This window comes from Panthera pardus, unplaced genomic scaffold, assembly GCF_024362965.1.
Source record: "Panthera pardus isolate Hobbes unplaced genomic scaffold, ASM2436296v1 HiC_scaffold_11, whole genome shotgun sequence".
NCBI lineage: Eukaryota > Metazoa > Chordata > Mammalia > Carnivora > Felidae > Panthera > Panthera pardus.
In genome coordinates, this window is record NW_026526666.1 from 73985124 (window position 1) to 74002681 (window position 17558).

At 43.2% G+C, this 17558-nt stretch overlaps 1 pseudogene; it reads left to right on the forward strand.

Moving 5' to 3' along the window:
- Nucleotides 1-613: 613 nt before the first annotated feature.
- On the forward strand, nucleotides 614-9321 carry LOC128775936 (60S ribosomal protein L17-like; annotated as a pseudogene).
- The last annotated feature ends 8237 nt before the right edge of the window (nucleotides 9322-17558 follow it).

Consider the following 17558-nt stretch of genomic DNA (forward strand, 5'->3'; position numbering starts at 1 on the left):
TCTGACATGGGGTTCAACCAAAAGGCTATTTTAAGAAGTTGAAAAATAGAGCATTAAATATTTATCTTTGCATTCCTGATAGAAAAATCCTAATTATCTTTGCAGCAACCAGGATGCTTCTGACTGGTTTTTGAAACTTTACAGGTAAGGAAATATGAAAAAAAAAAAGGACAAAAGGTAATTATGGCTATATGCGCTCATGTGACAGGCAACTTTCATCTTATCACAGGGCCTTTGCACCATGCTCTGGCTTGCTTGCTTACTTCTCTCTCTCATGATGATGCTCCAAAGCTTCCTTCATATCTCAGTGCAAGGATCACCCCCTCAGGCAAGCTGACTCTGTCTATCCTCTGGTTCCATGGCCTCCTAGCACCACATACTCCCCTTCCTTAACATTCATCAGTTACAATTTTACATGTTTTTCACGGTGTTACGATCAAATCTGTGTCACCGCTAGACTGGGCTCCAAGAGGATGAGGACTGAGTCTCTTTCCCCGTCCTGTTTGTCTCCAGTATTTCACACAATGCCTGGCTTATTCTTGATACAAGAAAAAGAATGAGTGAATAACGATCACAGACCTTACCTGTGATCACAACAGCCTTGGAATCAGCCATGGCGGTAGTATTTACACTACAGAAATCAGCAGATTTCTAACGAGCCACATCTCGTTTGCTTCTCCTTACCTCCATCTGTTACATGTTTACCAGTTCACCCCTGGGCACATCTGATTTCTGGACGTTTTCCTCCTTAATGTCTGTATCCACTTCCACACTTTTGATGCAATGTTATGTAATCTTAATACGCCCATGGTCAGTTCTTTGTCAAATTTTCTTCTAATTAGCATGCATTCTTTATTCTATGCAGGCGTGCAATGCAAAATCAACCCGAATTGAAATGCGTGATATTTGGATGACTGCTGTAATAGAACCTAAGGACTTCGCTGCAGATCATTTCGCCAAAGTGTGTTGGGATTTCAGGGAGCACAAAGGCAGAAGGCAGACTTCACAGTTTTCTTTGCTAAGAAACCACAGGTGGGCTTATTTGGTGGCAGCATGATGACACAAGACAGGCAGTGAGTGGAGGGACAGGAGAGCTCCACTCCGTGTTCCATTCTACCATGTAAGGGCTGTGCAGCCCTGGGAAGTCACCTAGTCTCTCTGGTTCTTCTCCCTAAGTGAAACACGACGGGGTGGAGTTTAATGGTTCAATTGTAGGTGTTACTGAAAAAAGGTGCGGGCAAAGTTAACCACGTAGCCTCCAGGTCGAGGAGAAAAGTGGAAGGACGTGCTTAGCACAGATGGGTGGACAGGTGACACTCTGGGGGAAACCAGAGCACAGGTGTGAAAGAGGCCACTCTGCCAGCGTTCTTCTGAGTCCCTGGGGGCAGGCGGTGTGGGGCGGGGCTTGGAGTGTTGGGGGCGGGGGGAACTGCTGTGTGCCAAACTCTCAGCCGGTGCTTTGTCTCTTAACTCACTCCGAATGTTCCTGCCCCCCAAGAGGTAGTATTATCTCCAGGACGGGAGTAGGAGAACCAGGAAGGGGGACTCCAGCTTGACGTGAGGGTGACAGTCTGGTAAGTGGGAAGTTTAAAGTGATACATCAAGATACAGGTCACAGTGAGGGGCCAGTCCCAGATGTTCATTTTCAAGGGTGATATCATCACACTGGCTCGTTGGCTCTTAATGCCCTCACCCGGGTCGGGGGTACTACAAGGTCACACTGTAACCACTGGTGGAGAGGAGTTTTAGAGCGAGCTATAGGTGTGCTGTAGGGGGCCCCCAACAGCCCCCTTATTACCCCGTTGGTAATAAAAATTGGACCAACGTTTGGTTGGTTTTATTATGATTAAAAAAAATTTTTTTAATGTTCTTATTTATTTTTGAGAGAGACAGAGTACAAGAGGGGGAGGGGCAGAGAGAGAGGGAGACACAGAATCCGAAGCAGGCTCCAGGCTCCGAGCCATCAGCACAGAACCCGACACGGGGCTCGAACTCGGGAGCTGTGAGATCACGACCTGAGCCCAAGTCGGACGCTTAACCGACTGAGCCCCCAGGTGCCTCGGTTTTGTTATGATTTTTAAATTCTCTACCACTACTGCACCTCCTCACTGACCCAGCTTTGGCGAAAGCTCCCACTGCCTGTCCACCTCAGTATGCTGCTGTGAAATTTCCTTACGTCCAGAGAGAAGGGCTATTCAGAAACTTAATTTATGCTCCTGCAGTCTGGGGACGGTGGTGGGCTGGGGTCTGATTCCCATCTGAGAAATCTATGGGGAAGGAGGAAGGGGAGGCTGGCCAGCTGGGATGAGAGGGGCACTCAGGGCAAAGGAGTGTTTTGCTCACACCAGCTCTGGGCCCAGAACCCAAGCGGCCTCCGATGGAGTCATGCTAGGTCCCATCTGGTTGGTCTGCTGGAGGAACAAAGACAGCAGGGTTGCTTGACCAAGAGAATGGCAGATGAGAGTCCCTCCGTGATGGGGGGTGGGTAGGGGGCCAATCCCCGAAGAAGAAACTACAGAACCACACTCATGAAAGGAAAGGCCAACTTTAGACACCTGGCTGTCCCCAGAGAACCCAGAGGATGCACAGTGCCCACCAAATAGGAAATGTTCTGTGTCTTCAACGCCCAGCTTGGAGCCCAGCATGGGGCTTCACCTCACGACCGTGAGATCATGACCTGAACCAAAATCAAGTCAGATGCTTAACAGACTGAGCCACCCACGTGCCCCTAAAAGGGAGAACTCTTTGCCCCACTAGGTCCCAAGCATCAACAGCACAGGGTTGGCACCTGTGTTGGTCATCAAAGCATCTTCGACACCTGGTACAGCATCTGGCTTTTACCAGGTAGTCCATAAATCTCTGTTGAAAGAATTGGTAAGCGTGAATAAAGCTGATTGGCCTGCATTGCGGAAGGGTGAGTTTCTTGCGGTGAGCACAATGGAAGCAGGTGGTCCCTGCGGTGGGCTTGCAGAGGGTCCTGCTTTACTTGGAAATTGGCCAGATGGCACCTACATTTCCTTTCTGCACTCTGGGTTCATGGCCTCGCTCTGGCATGGGCTACTTTTCCCATAGGGAGTTCGCACCTAAACCCAGGATAAGCCCAGGGCTTAGAAAGGGTGTGCTTTCTGCTTCCGCCGTTGCTTTTTAGCAAAAATGAAATCATTGAGCAAAGTGCCAATCTTTGTGTTTGGTGTTTACACATTTTCTCTCTTATCCTTGAAACAAACCTGAAACGCAGGTATTACTTTCAATCCTTAACCTCAGAAAGGTTAAGGGATTTACCCAAGGCCATTACTCCAGCTAGTAAGTTGCCAAGGTGGGATTCAAGGGCGGGATGATTCTTTTTAGGTGATGGGGTGTGGGTTCTGTGAGAATCTCCCCCTCCTTATTTTAATGAGGTGGGAAGCTTTCTCAGGCACGTGGGCCAAATGTTCAGATGGTTTGGGGAGAAATCCTATGTGGTTTTAGGATTGGAGGAGGCAGATTTTGAGAGGAAAGAGGGTAGACATTCAAAGTGCTTGGGGCCCAAGGAAAGAAAAGGTACGGGAGGACTCAAGCCCTTTATCTGCCTTTGCAGGTGGGCGTTGGGGCATGCTGATGGCTGTGGACTCGGGACGAGGAGCTAAAGCCCAGTGTGTAGTAGGATCTCTGAGTTTTGAGGAGTGGCCAGTGGGTTTCTCCAGGCCTGAGAACGCGGATAGTCACTGGTAGTCACTAATCCCTCACTCCAAAGGGAACCACTCTGCTCCTTTCCAACCATAGGGAGCTTTGCCTGGTTTTGAAATTTCTACAAATGGGGTGGCGCGGTGTGTAGCTTTTGTGTATTGGGCTTCTCCTGTTCAGCTTTACGTTTGTGAGATCCATCTATGCTGCAGCCGGCTCATTTTCATTGCCAGACGTTATTTCATCACAGGGATTTGCTGCTCTTTGTTTTTTCCACTCTGCCAATAAACATTTTCTCCCCGTCTGGGGCTGTGACAAAAAAAATGCTGCAGACATTCCTGTACACATCTTTTGGTGCATATATGTCCATTTTCTCTTGTGTGTATCTAGAAATGGAATTATTGGGTCCTAACGCCTGCATATATTCAATTTTACTAGATGCCACAAAACAGGTTTCTAAAGTGAGTATACCAATTTACACATCCACGAACAGTGCATAAAGATTTATTCACATCTTTGCCAATACTTGGTAACAGTCAGCCTATCATCTATCTCTCTCTCTCTGTCTATATACCTATCATCTATCTATCCATCCATCCATCCATCCATCCATCCATCCATTGTGTTCTGAGAGTCTTTACCATAAAGAAGGTTGGATATTGTCAAAAGTCTTTTTCTGTGTTAACTGAGATCATTGTATGGGTTTTTCCTCTTTGTTTTATTAATGTGATGGGTTACATTGATTAATTTTCTTACGTTGCGCCTCCCTTGCATTCCTGGGATAAATCCCTCTTGGTTATGGTCAGTAATCCTTTCAACGCTGTCGGATTGGATTTGCTAATTTGTGTTAAGGATTTTGCATCTCTAGTCATAAGTGACACTGGTCTATAATTTCCTTTATTCTGGGGGGCATGTCTTTGGCTTTGGTATCGGGGTCATGCTGGCCTCATAGAATGAGTTAGGAAGCATTCCCTCTTCTTTAATTTTTTGAAAGAGTTTGAGACAGATTGGTGTTAATTCTTTTTTTTTTCAATATATGAAATTTATTGTCAAATTGGTTTCCATACAACACCCAGTGCTCATCCCAAAATGTGCCCTCCTCAATACCCATCACCCACCCTCCCCTCCCTCCCACCCCCCATCAACCCTCAGTTTGTTCTCAGTTTTTAAGAGTCTCTTATGCTTTGGCTCTCTCCCACTCTAACCTTTTTTTTTTTTTTTCCCCTTCCCCTCCTCCATGGGTTTCTGTTAAGTTTCTCAGGATCCACATAAGAGTGAAAACATATGGTATCTGTCTTTCTCTGTATGGCTTATTTCACTTAGCATCACACTCTCCAGTTCCATCCACGTTGCTACAAAGGGCCATATTTCGTTCTTTCTCATTGCCATGTAGTACTCCATTGTGTATATAAACCACAATTTCTTTATCCATTCATCAGTTGATGGACATTTAGGCTCTTTCCATAATTTGGCTATTGTTGAGAGTGCTGCTATAAACATTGGGGTAGGTGTTAATTCCGTAAATATTTGGTGGATTTAACCAGTAGATTATTCTGGGCCTGTGGTTTTCTCTGTGGGAAGTTGTCTTTTTTTTTTTAATATTATTACTAATTTAATATCTTTACTTGTTACAGGTTTTTTCAGATATTTTGTTTCTTCTTGAGTCAATTTTGGTAGTTTGTGTTTTTCTAGGAATTTGCCCATTTCATCTGGGTTATCCCAAGATTTAGCTGATCCTTGTGTGCAGTTTTATGCAGCCATTTAAAACGATCCTATAGGGGCGCCTGGGTGGCTCACTCGGTTAAGTGTCTGACTTCAGCTCAGGTCATGGTCTCCCAGTTTGTGAGTTCAAGCCCTGCATCCGGCTCTCTGCTAACATCCTGGAGCCTGCTTCAGATTCTGTGTCTCCCTCTCTTTCTGCCCTCCTCCGCTCGTGCTCTGTCTCTCTCTAAAATAAATAAACATTTAAAAATTAAAAAAAATTTTAAATGGTCCTGTAAACAAGTATTAAATGATAGGGGAAAATGTTCACACTATATTGTTAAGTGAAAAAGCCAGATTTAAAAATAATATTACATTCTGATTTTTCCATGTTTGTAGAAATCATATAATATATATCTATATATGTTTAGAAAAGAGCAACCTAGATGAACATGTTCAGGGAGATTAGCAAGGGGTAATAGAATTTTGGGTGTTTTTTCTTACAGGGTAATATTTAAAGTGTTCTTTGGGCTTCTCTGTATTTTCTAAAATTTCTCAAATATGCCATTTTTGTAATAGGAAATAAATGATAAAAGTTATTTTTTAAATTTAATTTAAGTCCATTCATTTGGGTTAAGGTTCTGTATCTTCACTCTAACCCATGATTCCAATCAATGTTCAGGCTGTGATCCCTCAGTAGAGCTCTCATCTGTTAGATAATTAATTGTCACCTTGGAAAGAGGTGAGTCAGGCAGCATGGTCCTAAGAGAACTGGACAGGCTGATTTGGGTTTCTTTCTTTCTTTCTTTTTTTTTTTTAAGCTTTTTCTTTTTTAAGTAATCTCTACACCCAACGTGGTTTGAACTCATGACCCCAGATCAAGAGTCACATGCTCCACCAACTGAGCCACCCAGATTGGTTTTGAGGAGGAAGATGGAAAAGGATGGTGGGGTACTGAGGAGGCAGGGCTGAGCTTGGTCCTGGTAAGGTCTAGGCAGTTAGAAACCAGGACAGTGGGCTGGAGAGGGGCAGGTGGGAGGGGTGGAAGAAGGACTTTACAACTTTGTTTATAGCAAGTCCTAATATCAGTGCATGTCTGCAATTTGTGGGTCCTGAGTTTATACAATCCAGGGTGCCCTCATTCAGAAAAATGACTCACAGATATAAAGTCAAGGACTCAAGTGTTTTCTTAGAAGGTAAAAAAAAAAAAAAAAAAAAAAAAAAAGAAATCGCAGGATGCCCCTGGGTGGCTCAGTCAGTTAAGCGTCTAACTCTTGATTTCAGCTCAAGTCATGATCTCATGGTTTGTGAGTTTGAGTCCTCTGTCAGCCTCTGTGCTGACAGCTCAGAGCCTGGAGCCTGCGTGGGATTCTGTGTCTCCCTCTCTCTCTGCCCCTCCCTAGTTCGTGCTCTGTCTCTCTCTCTCTCAAAAATAAATAAACATTAAAAAAGAAATTCCAACAAATTGCTGGGTCCAGGAGCACCAGGGCCCTTTCTTCTGCAAGGCCAGAAATGCCTGTACGCTATTTCTGATTATCACCTGGCTTCCCCTCCCCTTCGGGAACCTTCTTCCACTCCCAGCACCTCCAGTCTCAGTAGCTTCATGGGAACTCTGCTTCTAATGGTCTTTTTCACTGCAAGCCTTTCCAAGCCTTGTCCTGGTTGGTTCTCACACTCCTGGGTCATACAACTACTGGACAGTAGCGACTATGAATTCTTGTAGGCTTATCTTGCCTGTGGGCTGCTCATACCTCAAGCTATTCCCTTCTCTTAAAGCAGAGGCTTTTCTTTCTTTCCTGCTCTTCCTGGAAGAAGAAGGGAAACCGAAATTAGGATTTGCGAAAGGAGATCTACGATTCTGCCCCAAACAAAGGCTGTGGAAAATATGTAAATTGTATTTATTCAATCCCCCCCCCCGCCCCCCGCCGCCAATATTATCGTGGGTGATTCGGAATTTATGGGAAGTGTCAAATCTTGATTTCTCCAGTGGGGAAATTGTAGGTCAAGGGGGTCACACAGATAGGCCTAAGATTTGTAGTTTATATTTAGGTCTAATATACAGCCGAGCATTCCAAGTGCTCAGGGAAAATGTCACTAGAAAATATATTTCCCTGGATGGTAGATTTCCAAGTATTACTGAGTATCATGTGCCGTTTTTTTTTTTTTTTTTTTAATCTAAGAAATTCAACCTGCAGAGCACACATTTATTACTTAAGCCTCAGAGCACTTCTGTGGAGAAGGTTCAGCAAACATCTTTGCTGCACAGGTGAGAGAAAAGCTGAAGCATGATGAGGTTGCAGGGACACATCCAGCGAAGCTCAGATATCAAGCAGGCTCCTGTCGGTCTCTGCCTCTTCTCCCTTCCCTGTTCGGTTGCTCAGGAGAGAAAGAGCGAGGATGGTTGTGTGAGCAGCTCTTTGGGCCAGTTAAGGCGGGACGCCTGGAACCTTCCGCTCTTGCTCTTCTTGGCACTCTTTTAGTTGTGAGGAACAGAATCCAGTTGAGTGAGGCCAACCTGGAAAGGGGAACTTTGCCAAAACACTCTAGGGGTGTCTCATGGAACTCCAGAGTGGGAACAGAGCCACCTGTGGAGATCCGTGGAAGACTCCAGACGTTCTTTCCCTCCATCCCTCGCCTCGGTTTTGGTCTTCATCACTGGTGACAAACATTCTCTATCTCTTCCATTCGTGGTAGAGAACATGGCTTCTGAGTTTCAGCTCCAGGTGGAGACTGGCTCGCTGGAGTTCTCTGTGCCAGTCAGGGAGAATCTGATTGTCCCAGGGACAGGTGGTCTTCCCCGGTCCCATCCTGTGCTGTCCCACAGTCTAAATGTGACTGCCAGCAGCCTGCCCTGGGAGATCCGGGGCAGTTCCAAGAAAAAGGGGAGGGGTTGTTAAGAGCTGGGCCAGTCATCCCCAAAATGCTTATTTTAGGTGGAAATTTTATGAGAGCACTGAAGGCCTCATTAAGGTCTGCCCTGGGGACACCAATCTTCACTTTAATCAAAATGGCACAGCAGCCCCTCCCTCAGAAGACTGCCCAGTCCTTATTCTGCTTTGTAAACATTCATAATGTATAAAGAGCACTGGCGGCAGCCGTGCCTTTAAGATGCTTGGACAGCTCTTCCCCTAAGTGGCGAGAGGCGGTCTCTGAAAATGGTTTGCTCGCTATTCCCTTGACCCAGAAAACCCTACACCATCATGCAAATCAAGAGGTTCAAATCTCTGTGTTCACTTTAACTTTTTTTTTAATGTTTTTACTCATTTTTGAGAGACAAAGAGTGTGAGCCGGGGAAGGGCAGAGAGAGAGAGAGAGAGAGAGATAGAATCCGAAGCAGGCTCCAGGCTCTGAGCGGTCAGCACAGAGCCCGACGTGGGGCTCAAACTCACACACCGTGAGATCATGAGCTGAGCCGAAGTTGGACACTTAACTGACTGAGCCACCCGGGTGCCCCTGTGTTCACTTTAAGAACACACGTGAAACTGCTAGGGCCATCGAGGGTATGCATATCCAAAAAGCCACCAAGTATCTGAAAGATGTCACTTTGTAGACACAGCGTGTGCCATTCCGTGTCACTGCAGTGGTGGAGTTGGTAGGTGTGGGTGTGCCCAGGCCAAACCGTGGGGCTGGACACGGGGTTGGTGGCCCAAAAAGAGGGCTGAATTTTTACTGCACATGCTTAAACATGCAGAGAAGAATGCTGAACTTAAGGGTTTAGATGTAGATTCTCTGGTTATTGGGCACATCCAGGTGAACAAAAGCCCCCAAGCTGCGGCGCAGAACTTACAGGGCCCGTGGTCGGTTCAACCCACACGTGAGCTCTCCTGCCACGCGGAGATGGTCCTTACTGGGAGAGAGCAGCTAGTTCCCAAACCGGGAGAGGAGGTTGCCGAAGAAAAAGAGATCCCGGAAGAAACTGGAGAAACAAAAACTTATGGCCTGGGAATAAATGCATAAAATAAATGCATATAGAAGTAAAAAAAGAAAAAAAATGCTTAGACACCCTTTAAAGGAGGTTGTCCTGGTCCCTCAAAGTGCGAGGTGCAACTGCCTTCAATAACAGTGGCCTGGAGGGGGCTGGACAAGATTCTTTGAAAAACTTCATAAGGAAAGCAGAATTTAGTTATGACGTCTTCTAATAAATACTGCTGAGGCATGGGAACACAATGTGGATGAGCTATCACCCCTGCCATCGAGGAACTTAGTCTACTGGGGGTAAAACAGATGCATAAAGAGGATATTAAAATACATTGTGGCAGGTATTAGGTGCAAGGTATACGTAAGGGAGGGAAGATGGAAGGGACAGTGGGGACACCACAGAGAGGCACCTCATCAGACTTGGGGTGAGGGGCATGACTTGGAGAGATGGGGAAGGGTGGTGGTGGTTAGGGGGCAATTTCTGGGAAGCAAGGATATCTGAGTTGAGTCTTGGACACAGAGGATGTCTGAGCTAGTGAGGAGGGAGATGAGAATGTCTAGAAGAGTAAGTCAGAGAAATTGGATTAATCCCACAAAAAGGCATATGCAGGTAGCTTTCAGTATAGGTAAATCCATGTCACGTGCTCAGGACATTCGCTGATAGACACACGGTCAAGTGTACCTGCACACACACGCACACACGCACGCACACACACGCACACACGCACGCACACACACGCGCTCAGCCAAGTTGGTGAAGGATCAAGACCTTAAGAACGCTGAATAGTGTTTGTGCTCTGATTATATTTTCTAATGTAACTCAAGAGAAAAAAAAAATGTGGTCATCTCGTCCAGCTCATTTTAAAATGGTAGATAAGGGGTGCCTGGGTGGCTCTGTCAGTTAAGCATCCGACTTCGGCTCAGGTCATGATCTCACGGTCCGTGAGTTCGAGCCCCGCGTCGGGCTCTGTGCTGACAGCTCAGAGCCTGGAGCCTGCTTCAGATTCTGTGTCTCCCTCTCTCTCTGACCCTCCCCCGTTCATGCTCTGTCTCTCTCTGTCTCAAAAATAAATAAACATTAAAAGAATAGATAAATGGGCTAAATGGGTAAGGGGCATTAAGGAATCTACTTCTGAAATTATTGCTTCACTATATACTAATTTGGATGTAAATTTAAAAAAATAAAAAATAAAGTTAAATTATAAAAATAATAATAAAATAAATAAATAGGTAGGTAAAATGGGCCCGATATTTTTGAAAGGATATTGTTTGATCAGTGTGATAGTTTATTTTATATGTCAACTTGCCTAGGTACCCATAATAACCAGATATTTGGTCAAATACCATTCTGGATGGGCTGTGGATGCTTTCTAGGTGAAATTAATATTGAAACCAGTAGACTTTGAGTGAAGCAGATTACCCTCCATAACGTGGGTGGGCCTTATATTATAAAATATCCAATCAGTTATAAGGAAGGCCTTATCCCATCAGTTAAAGGCCTTCAGAGAAAAAGACTGAGGTCCCCCCAGGCAGAAGCAATTCTACCTCCAGACCGCTTTCAAGCTGAAGCTGCATCACCAACTCTTCCTTTGGCCTCCAGCCTGTTGGCTTACCCTGAAGAACTTGGGCTTGCCACTTGCCAGTCTCCAGTTCCTTAAAATCTGTCTCTATCCTATTGGTTCTGCTTCTTTAGAGAACTCTTGACTCCTACAGTGTGTCTACTTCATCCTGTAAGTCTTTATTTTTATCTATTTATCTTAAAGAACTCCATGCTGTCTACTGTACTATCTTATGTGCAACTAAATAAAGAGGCTAGAGGGGCACCTGGGGGGCTCAGTCAGTTAAGCACTTGACTCTTGATCTCAGCTCAAGTCATGATCTCACGGTTTCATGAGCTGGAGCCCTGCATCAGGCACTGTGCTGGCAGCACGGAGCCTGCTTGGGATTCTCTCTCTCTCCTTCTCTCTCTGCCCCTCCCCCACTTGTGCTGTCTCTGTCTCTCTCAAAATAAAATTACATAAAGAGGCTAGAAAGTGGGATTTTTAAAAATGATTTATTTATTTATTTATTTATTATTTATTTATTTTAGTGAGAGAGAGCGTGAATGGAGAAAAGGCAAAGACAGAGAGGGGGACAGAGGATCCGAAGTGGGTTCTGTGCTGACAAACAGAGAGCCCGGTGCAGGGCTCGAACTCATGAACGGTGAGATCAGAACCCAAGTCAAAATCCGTTGCTCAACCAATTGATGCACCCAGGTGGCCCAGAAGTGGAATTTGATGTCAGTCTTCAATATGGGTGACCTGTAAGTGATTTAGCTCAGGGAGTCACTCTGGGGAAGTTTTGAACTGAGCTGTTCACACTGTTTGAGTGACCTATCTTCTTGCTTCTTTTAGTGTCCACTCGTAGGGTTTCACTTAAACACTTGCCCACATTGCCTATAAGAATGGAGGGTTTATTTTCTTTTCTTGCTCCTTCTTCCCTCTCTCCTCTTCCCTCCTATGCACAGATAATCCATGTTAATGGCATGAGCGTATACAATTATATATACACACGTATTATTTTTGTCTTTATTGTTTTTATTACATAATCTCTAGATCTTGCTTCCCCCATTTAGTAAGTGGGCAGAGATGAAGCCTATGTTTTATTTGCTGCATTGTATCTCATAGCATGCATGTGACAACACTTCTTCAACCAGTTTCCAAGGCAGCTTTTCACTCTGTTTTGAGGGTGTTTTTTTTTTTTTTTTGCTTCTACAGTGCTGCAAAGAACATCCTTGTACATATGTCCCTGCAAGTTTTACCACCACTTAATTACTTCCAAAATATGCCCCAATTAACCTACTTTGGTAGAAAAAACAAAATGTGCTGTGATTTTTAATCAAATACCATTTAATTAATCACCCTGAGAACAGATTGAGCTTTCAATATTTTTATTTATATTTTATTTCTCATATTTTGGTATCTCTCAATATGTTTCTCTTGTACTTAAGGAAAGATGCAGAAGCCCTCAGCACAGTGTTATTAAAAACTCAACTTGGGGGGCGCCTGGGTGGCGCAGTCGGTTAAGCGTCCGACTTCAGCCAGGTCACGATCTCGCGGTCCGTGAGTTCGAGCCCCGCGTCGGGCTCTGGGCTGATGGCTCGGAGCCTGGAGCCTGTTTCCGATTCTGTATCTCCCTCTCTCTCTGCCCCTCCCCCGTTCATGCTCTGTCTCTCTCTGTCCCAAAAATAAATAAAAAACGTTGAAAAAAAAATTTAAAAAAAAAAAAAACTCAACTTGGGTCGCCTGGGTGGCTCAGTCGGTTAAGCGTCCGACTTTAACTCAGGTCACGATCTCGCGGTCCGTGAGTTCGAGCCCCGCGTTGGGCTCTGGGCTGATGGCTCAGAGCCTGGAGCCTGCTTCCGATTCTGTGTCTCCCTCTCTCTCTGCCCCTCCCCCGTTCATGCTCTGTCTCTCTCTCTCTCAAAAATAAATAAATGTTAAAAAAAAATTAAAAAAAACCCTCAACTTTCAAGAAGTTTATTTATAATAAGTTAGATGAAAAAAATAAAATGTTCCCCCTCACCCCCCCACCCCAGATTTGAACATGGTTTTAAGACGTGCAAATGCAAGGGTATAACTATGATATAAGAGTTGTTTCTAATTATATACATGGCATTTGATATACCATTGTCTCAGATCGTCATTTTATTTTATTGTTTTATTTTATTTTACTTTTTTAATTAAAGTTGACATACAGAGACCTTAGTTTCAGGTGTATAGCATTCTCCAAATCTATACATTACTCAGTGTTCATCATGATAATTGTGGTCGCCGTCCATCTCCATACAGCACTATTACAATATTATTGACTATATTTTCTATGCTTTTGTCTCAGATCATCTTTTTTTTAAAAAAAAACTTATTAACATTTATTTATTTTTTGAGAGTCAGAGAGAGACTGGGCACGAGCACGGGAGGTGCAGAGAAAGGGAGACACAGAATCGGAAGCAGGCTCCAGGCTCTGAGCTGTCAGCATGGAGCCTGATGTGGGGCTTGAACCCATGAACCGTGAGATCATGACCCGAGGTGAAGTCAGTTGCCCAACAGCCTGAGCCACCCAGGCACCCCATGTCTCAGATCATCTTTTAGAAAGTTTTATACATAGTGTAGAACAGGCACTTGTCAGCTGTCTTCTTGTGACAGTCACAAAGATTGTAAGGACAATCTTTTAGAAAAAAAGTAATTAACAGGATCTGGTGGTTATGGCGACAGAGTTCTGATTTGAGCCCAGAGCTAACAGCAAGCCACTCAGTGCTGTCAAACACTGCTGTAGGGCAGCGGAAACTGCTAGGTCCCTTGGGAGAAGCAATTCATGAAAAGGTTTGAACTCCGTAACCTGGCAATCCCAGTTCTAAAATAATTCGGAATACAAAAAATACATGTTCAAAAAGTTTTCTGCCATGGGTTTTTATTTCTATGAATAGGAATGGAAAGAAACATAAATGTCCCATAGTAGGAGAAAGGTTAAATAATTGGAGAAAGATATGATGGACTATTAGATGTTATCAAGGAAGGTTGGGGAGAGCAGGAAGAAGGCATAGGGATATTAACAGGATAGCAAAGGCTACAAAGTTACGTGTGCAAATTGGTCACAACTGCATTAAAACCTATGCAAGCATAAAAGGCTAGTGAGAACTAGAATAGTTGAGGATATGATGTTTTGGGGGAGGGGAGGATTTTAAGGGATACCATTTCCCAAATTTTCTAAAATTGTGTCACATTACTGCTGGACCTTGTCTTCCCAACCAATTAATCAGTATCTATAAAGAGCCCACTAAATAGTAAGACCCTCTTCGAGGTGGCCTCTTCTCTACATTTAGTCATGGGGCTAATTCCGCCAGTCTTCAGGTCGTTTTCTGGGTTATTTACCCTGATGCGAGCGTTCTCCAGTTGTTTCCCTAGGACAAGGTGAGCCTAGGGTCCTCCTACTCTGCCATCTTCCTCGGAAGTCTCTTACTTCTATATATTTTTTTTTCTCAAAAAAGAGAACCAAGTAAGAACATAGTTTCTCATAAGATTACAAATTCACCCTTATGATCGGTGAGAATTATCTGGGTTGAAGTGACATAAATAAGGGGACAATACAGGTTTTCATAGCAACTGCGTCTTTTGAAGACAAAGAATATTTGAGAAGAGATCACACAAGAAGGATTTTGATTGTTTTGTTTAGGTTTTTCAATTTATTATAACTCAGAATTAATTCAGTCGCACAATATCACAGTCTACAAATGAACAGAAGGTGGAAGAGGACAGAGTTGACCGTGATGATGAAATTATGATGAAATACAGGAAAGTATGGAAGGAAAGTGACAGCATATCCCTGTGTTCCCTGAACCCAGCTCTGGCAAGACCTAATAGACCCTTGTTTTGCTTATGACAAAAAAATAAATAAATAAAATAAAGACTGGGTTGAAGTCCCTGAGAGCTTCTTCCTGATCCCATTTCCCCTTTCCTTGCCCAGAAATCATAATTTTGGTTTTATCATTCCCATGCATATTTTTATATTAATTAGTACATCCGTGTGCATCTGAATTATAGATAGCATAGTTTTCAAGTTTTAAACTTATTGTCAATATTGCTGTCCTGAGCACATCATTATGAACTTGCTTCTTCACTCAGCATCCTGTCTTAAGATTTATCCACATGGACATAGGTAGCTTTAGTTTAACTATGTGCCTGTTGTAGAGTAGTCCACTGAAGAAACTTGCTACAGTTTATTTACCCATTCTTCCATTTATGGACATTTAGGTTGTTATTCATATCCTTTCTTCTCTTTATGGACATTTCGGTTGTTTCCATTTTATGCTTTCATTGCAATGCTGCAGTGAACATTCTTTTTTTTAATTGGGTTGATAATAATAATAATAATAACAATAATTACTGGTGCAGCCACTCTGAAAAACAATATGGAAGTTCCTCAAAAAATTAAAAATAGAACTACCCTGCAACCCAGCAATTACACTACTAGGTATTTACCCAAGGGATACAGGTATGCTGTTTTGAAGGGGCACATGCACCCCAATGTTTATAGCAGTGCTATTGACCATAGCCAAAGTATGGAAAGAGCCCAAATGTCCAACGATGGATGAATGGATAAAGAAAAGTGGTATGTGTATATATATACAATGGAGTATTATTCGGCAATCAAAAAGAATGAAATCTTGCCATTTTAACTACATAGATGGAACTGGAGGGTATTATGCTAAGCGAAATTAGGCAGTCAGAGAAAGACAAATATCGTAAGACTTCACTCACATGAGGACTTCAAGATACAAAACAGATGAACATAAGGGAAGGGAAGCAAAAAGAATATAAAAACAGGGAGGGGGATTAAACAGAAGAGACTCTTAAATATGGAGAACAGACGGTTACCGGAGGGGTTGTGGGAGGGGCTAAATGGGGAAGGGGCACTAAGGAATCTACTCCTGAAATCATTGTTGCACTAGATGCTAACTGACTTGGATGTAAATGAAACAAAAATAAATTTAAAAATAATGATAACAAAAAAATAATAATAGTTATTATTGTAATTCCAGCATAGTTAACATACAGCGTTATATTAAGTTTCAGGTGTACAACATAGTGATTCAACAATTCCACACATGACTCAGTGCTCATCCTAAGTGCACTCTTAATCCCCAACCCCTATTTCACCCATCCCCCACACCTCCCTCCTGTCTGGTAACTGTTTGTTCTCCACAGTTAAGAGTCTGTTTTTGGTTTCTCTCTCTCTTTCTTTGTTTGTTTTGTTTCTTAAATTCCACATATGTGTGAAATCATATGGCGTTTGTCTTCCTGTAACTGACTTATCTTGCTTAGCATTACACTCTCTAGCTCCACCCGTGTTGTTGCAAATGGCAAGGTTTCATTCTGAGTCATACTCTGTCATATGCATGTATGTCTCTCTCTCTCTCTCTCTCTCTCTCTCTCTCTCTCACATCTTCTTTATCCACAGTGAACATCCTTGTCCGCTTACACACACGTGTGAGTCGCTTTGCTCTGCATACCCAGGGGTGTAACTACTGGCTTCCAGAGTAGCCTTTACAAGATAAGGTCAGATTATTCTCCAAAGTGGCTGTACCAACTCATGCTTCCCTAAAGAGTCTGTGGGAGTTCTTGTGGCTATAGGTAGTCCCTGGTACTTGGTGGGTTTTTTTTAATTGAAATACAGCTGACATACAATGTTATATTCATTTCAGGTGGACAACATAGGAATTTGACAATTCTGTGCGTTACTCCGTGCCCGCCACGGTCAATGTGGTCCCCATCTGTCACCAAACAGCATTATTACAGTGTTATGGACGGCATTCTCTATGCTGTACTTTTCATTTCTATGACTTATTTATATTATAACTGGAAGTTTGTACCTCTTAATTACCTTCACCTATTTTACCCAATAAAAATTTTAATTTTGACAATCTGATGTCGTAAAATGTTACATAATCTGCCACTTTCTGATTCTGGTGTGCTCATATATTTCTTCATTGATTCTAGTCCACTCCAGTTTGCTCTTCTATGAATTTTCTGTTAGGTTTTCTTTTTCTCCCTTTCTCACTGTATTGTTTGTCATTCTGTTATCAAACTGTAGACGTTCTGTATGAATTTTGGACACTAATCCTTTGTCAATTATATGCATCACAAACATTTCCTGTCATTTTGCATCATTAACTTCGTTCAAGATAACTTTTGCTGGACATAACAAGTTAATTTTAATGACAAATGTATCAGGCTTTTACATGATGTTTGGTCCTTTTGCTTCTCATTTAAGAAATCTTTTTTTTTTTAAATACTTCTTCACAGCCTTAAATGTATTCTATATATATTTTTTAATGTTACAGGTTTTTTTTAACATTTATTTATTTTTGAGACAGAGAGAGACAGAGTATGAACGGGGGAGGGGCAGAGAGAGGGAGACACAGAATCTGAAACAGGCTCCAGGCTCTGAGCCATCAGCCCAGAGCCCGACGCGGAGCTAGAACTCACGGACCGCGAGATCGTGACCTGAGCTGAAGTCGGACGCTTAACCGACTGAGCCACCCAGGCGCCCCTAATGTTACAGTTTTAATTTTAATAGTAAGTCTTTACTGGGATTTATCTGATCTAATGTGAGTTAGTGATTACACTTTAATTTTTTCTTTTGGATATGTCACAGCATAAGTTATTAAACAACTCATCCTCTCTGCTTTGGTTACAATGCTGTCTCTGTCATAGGAGGCTTTCATATGTGTGGTAGTT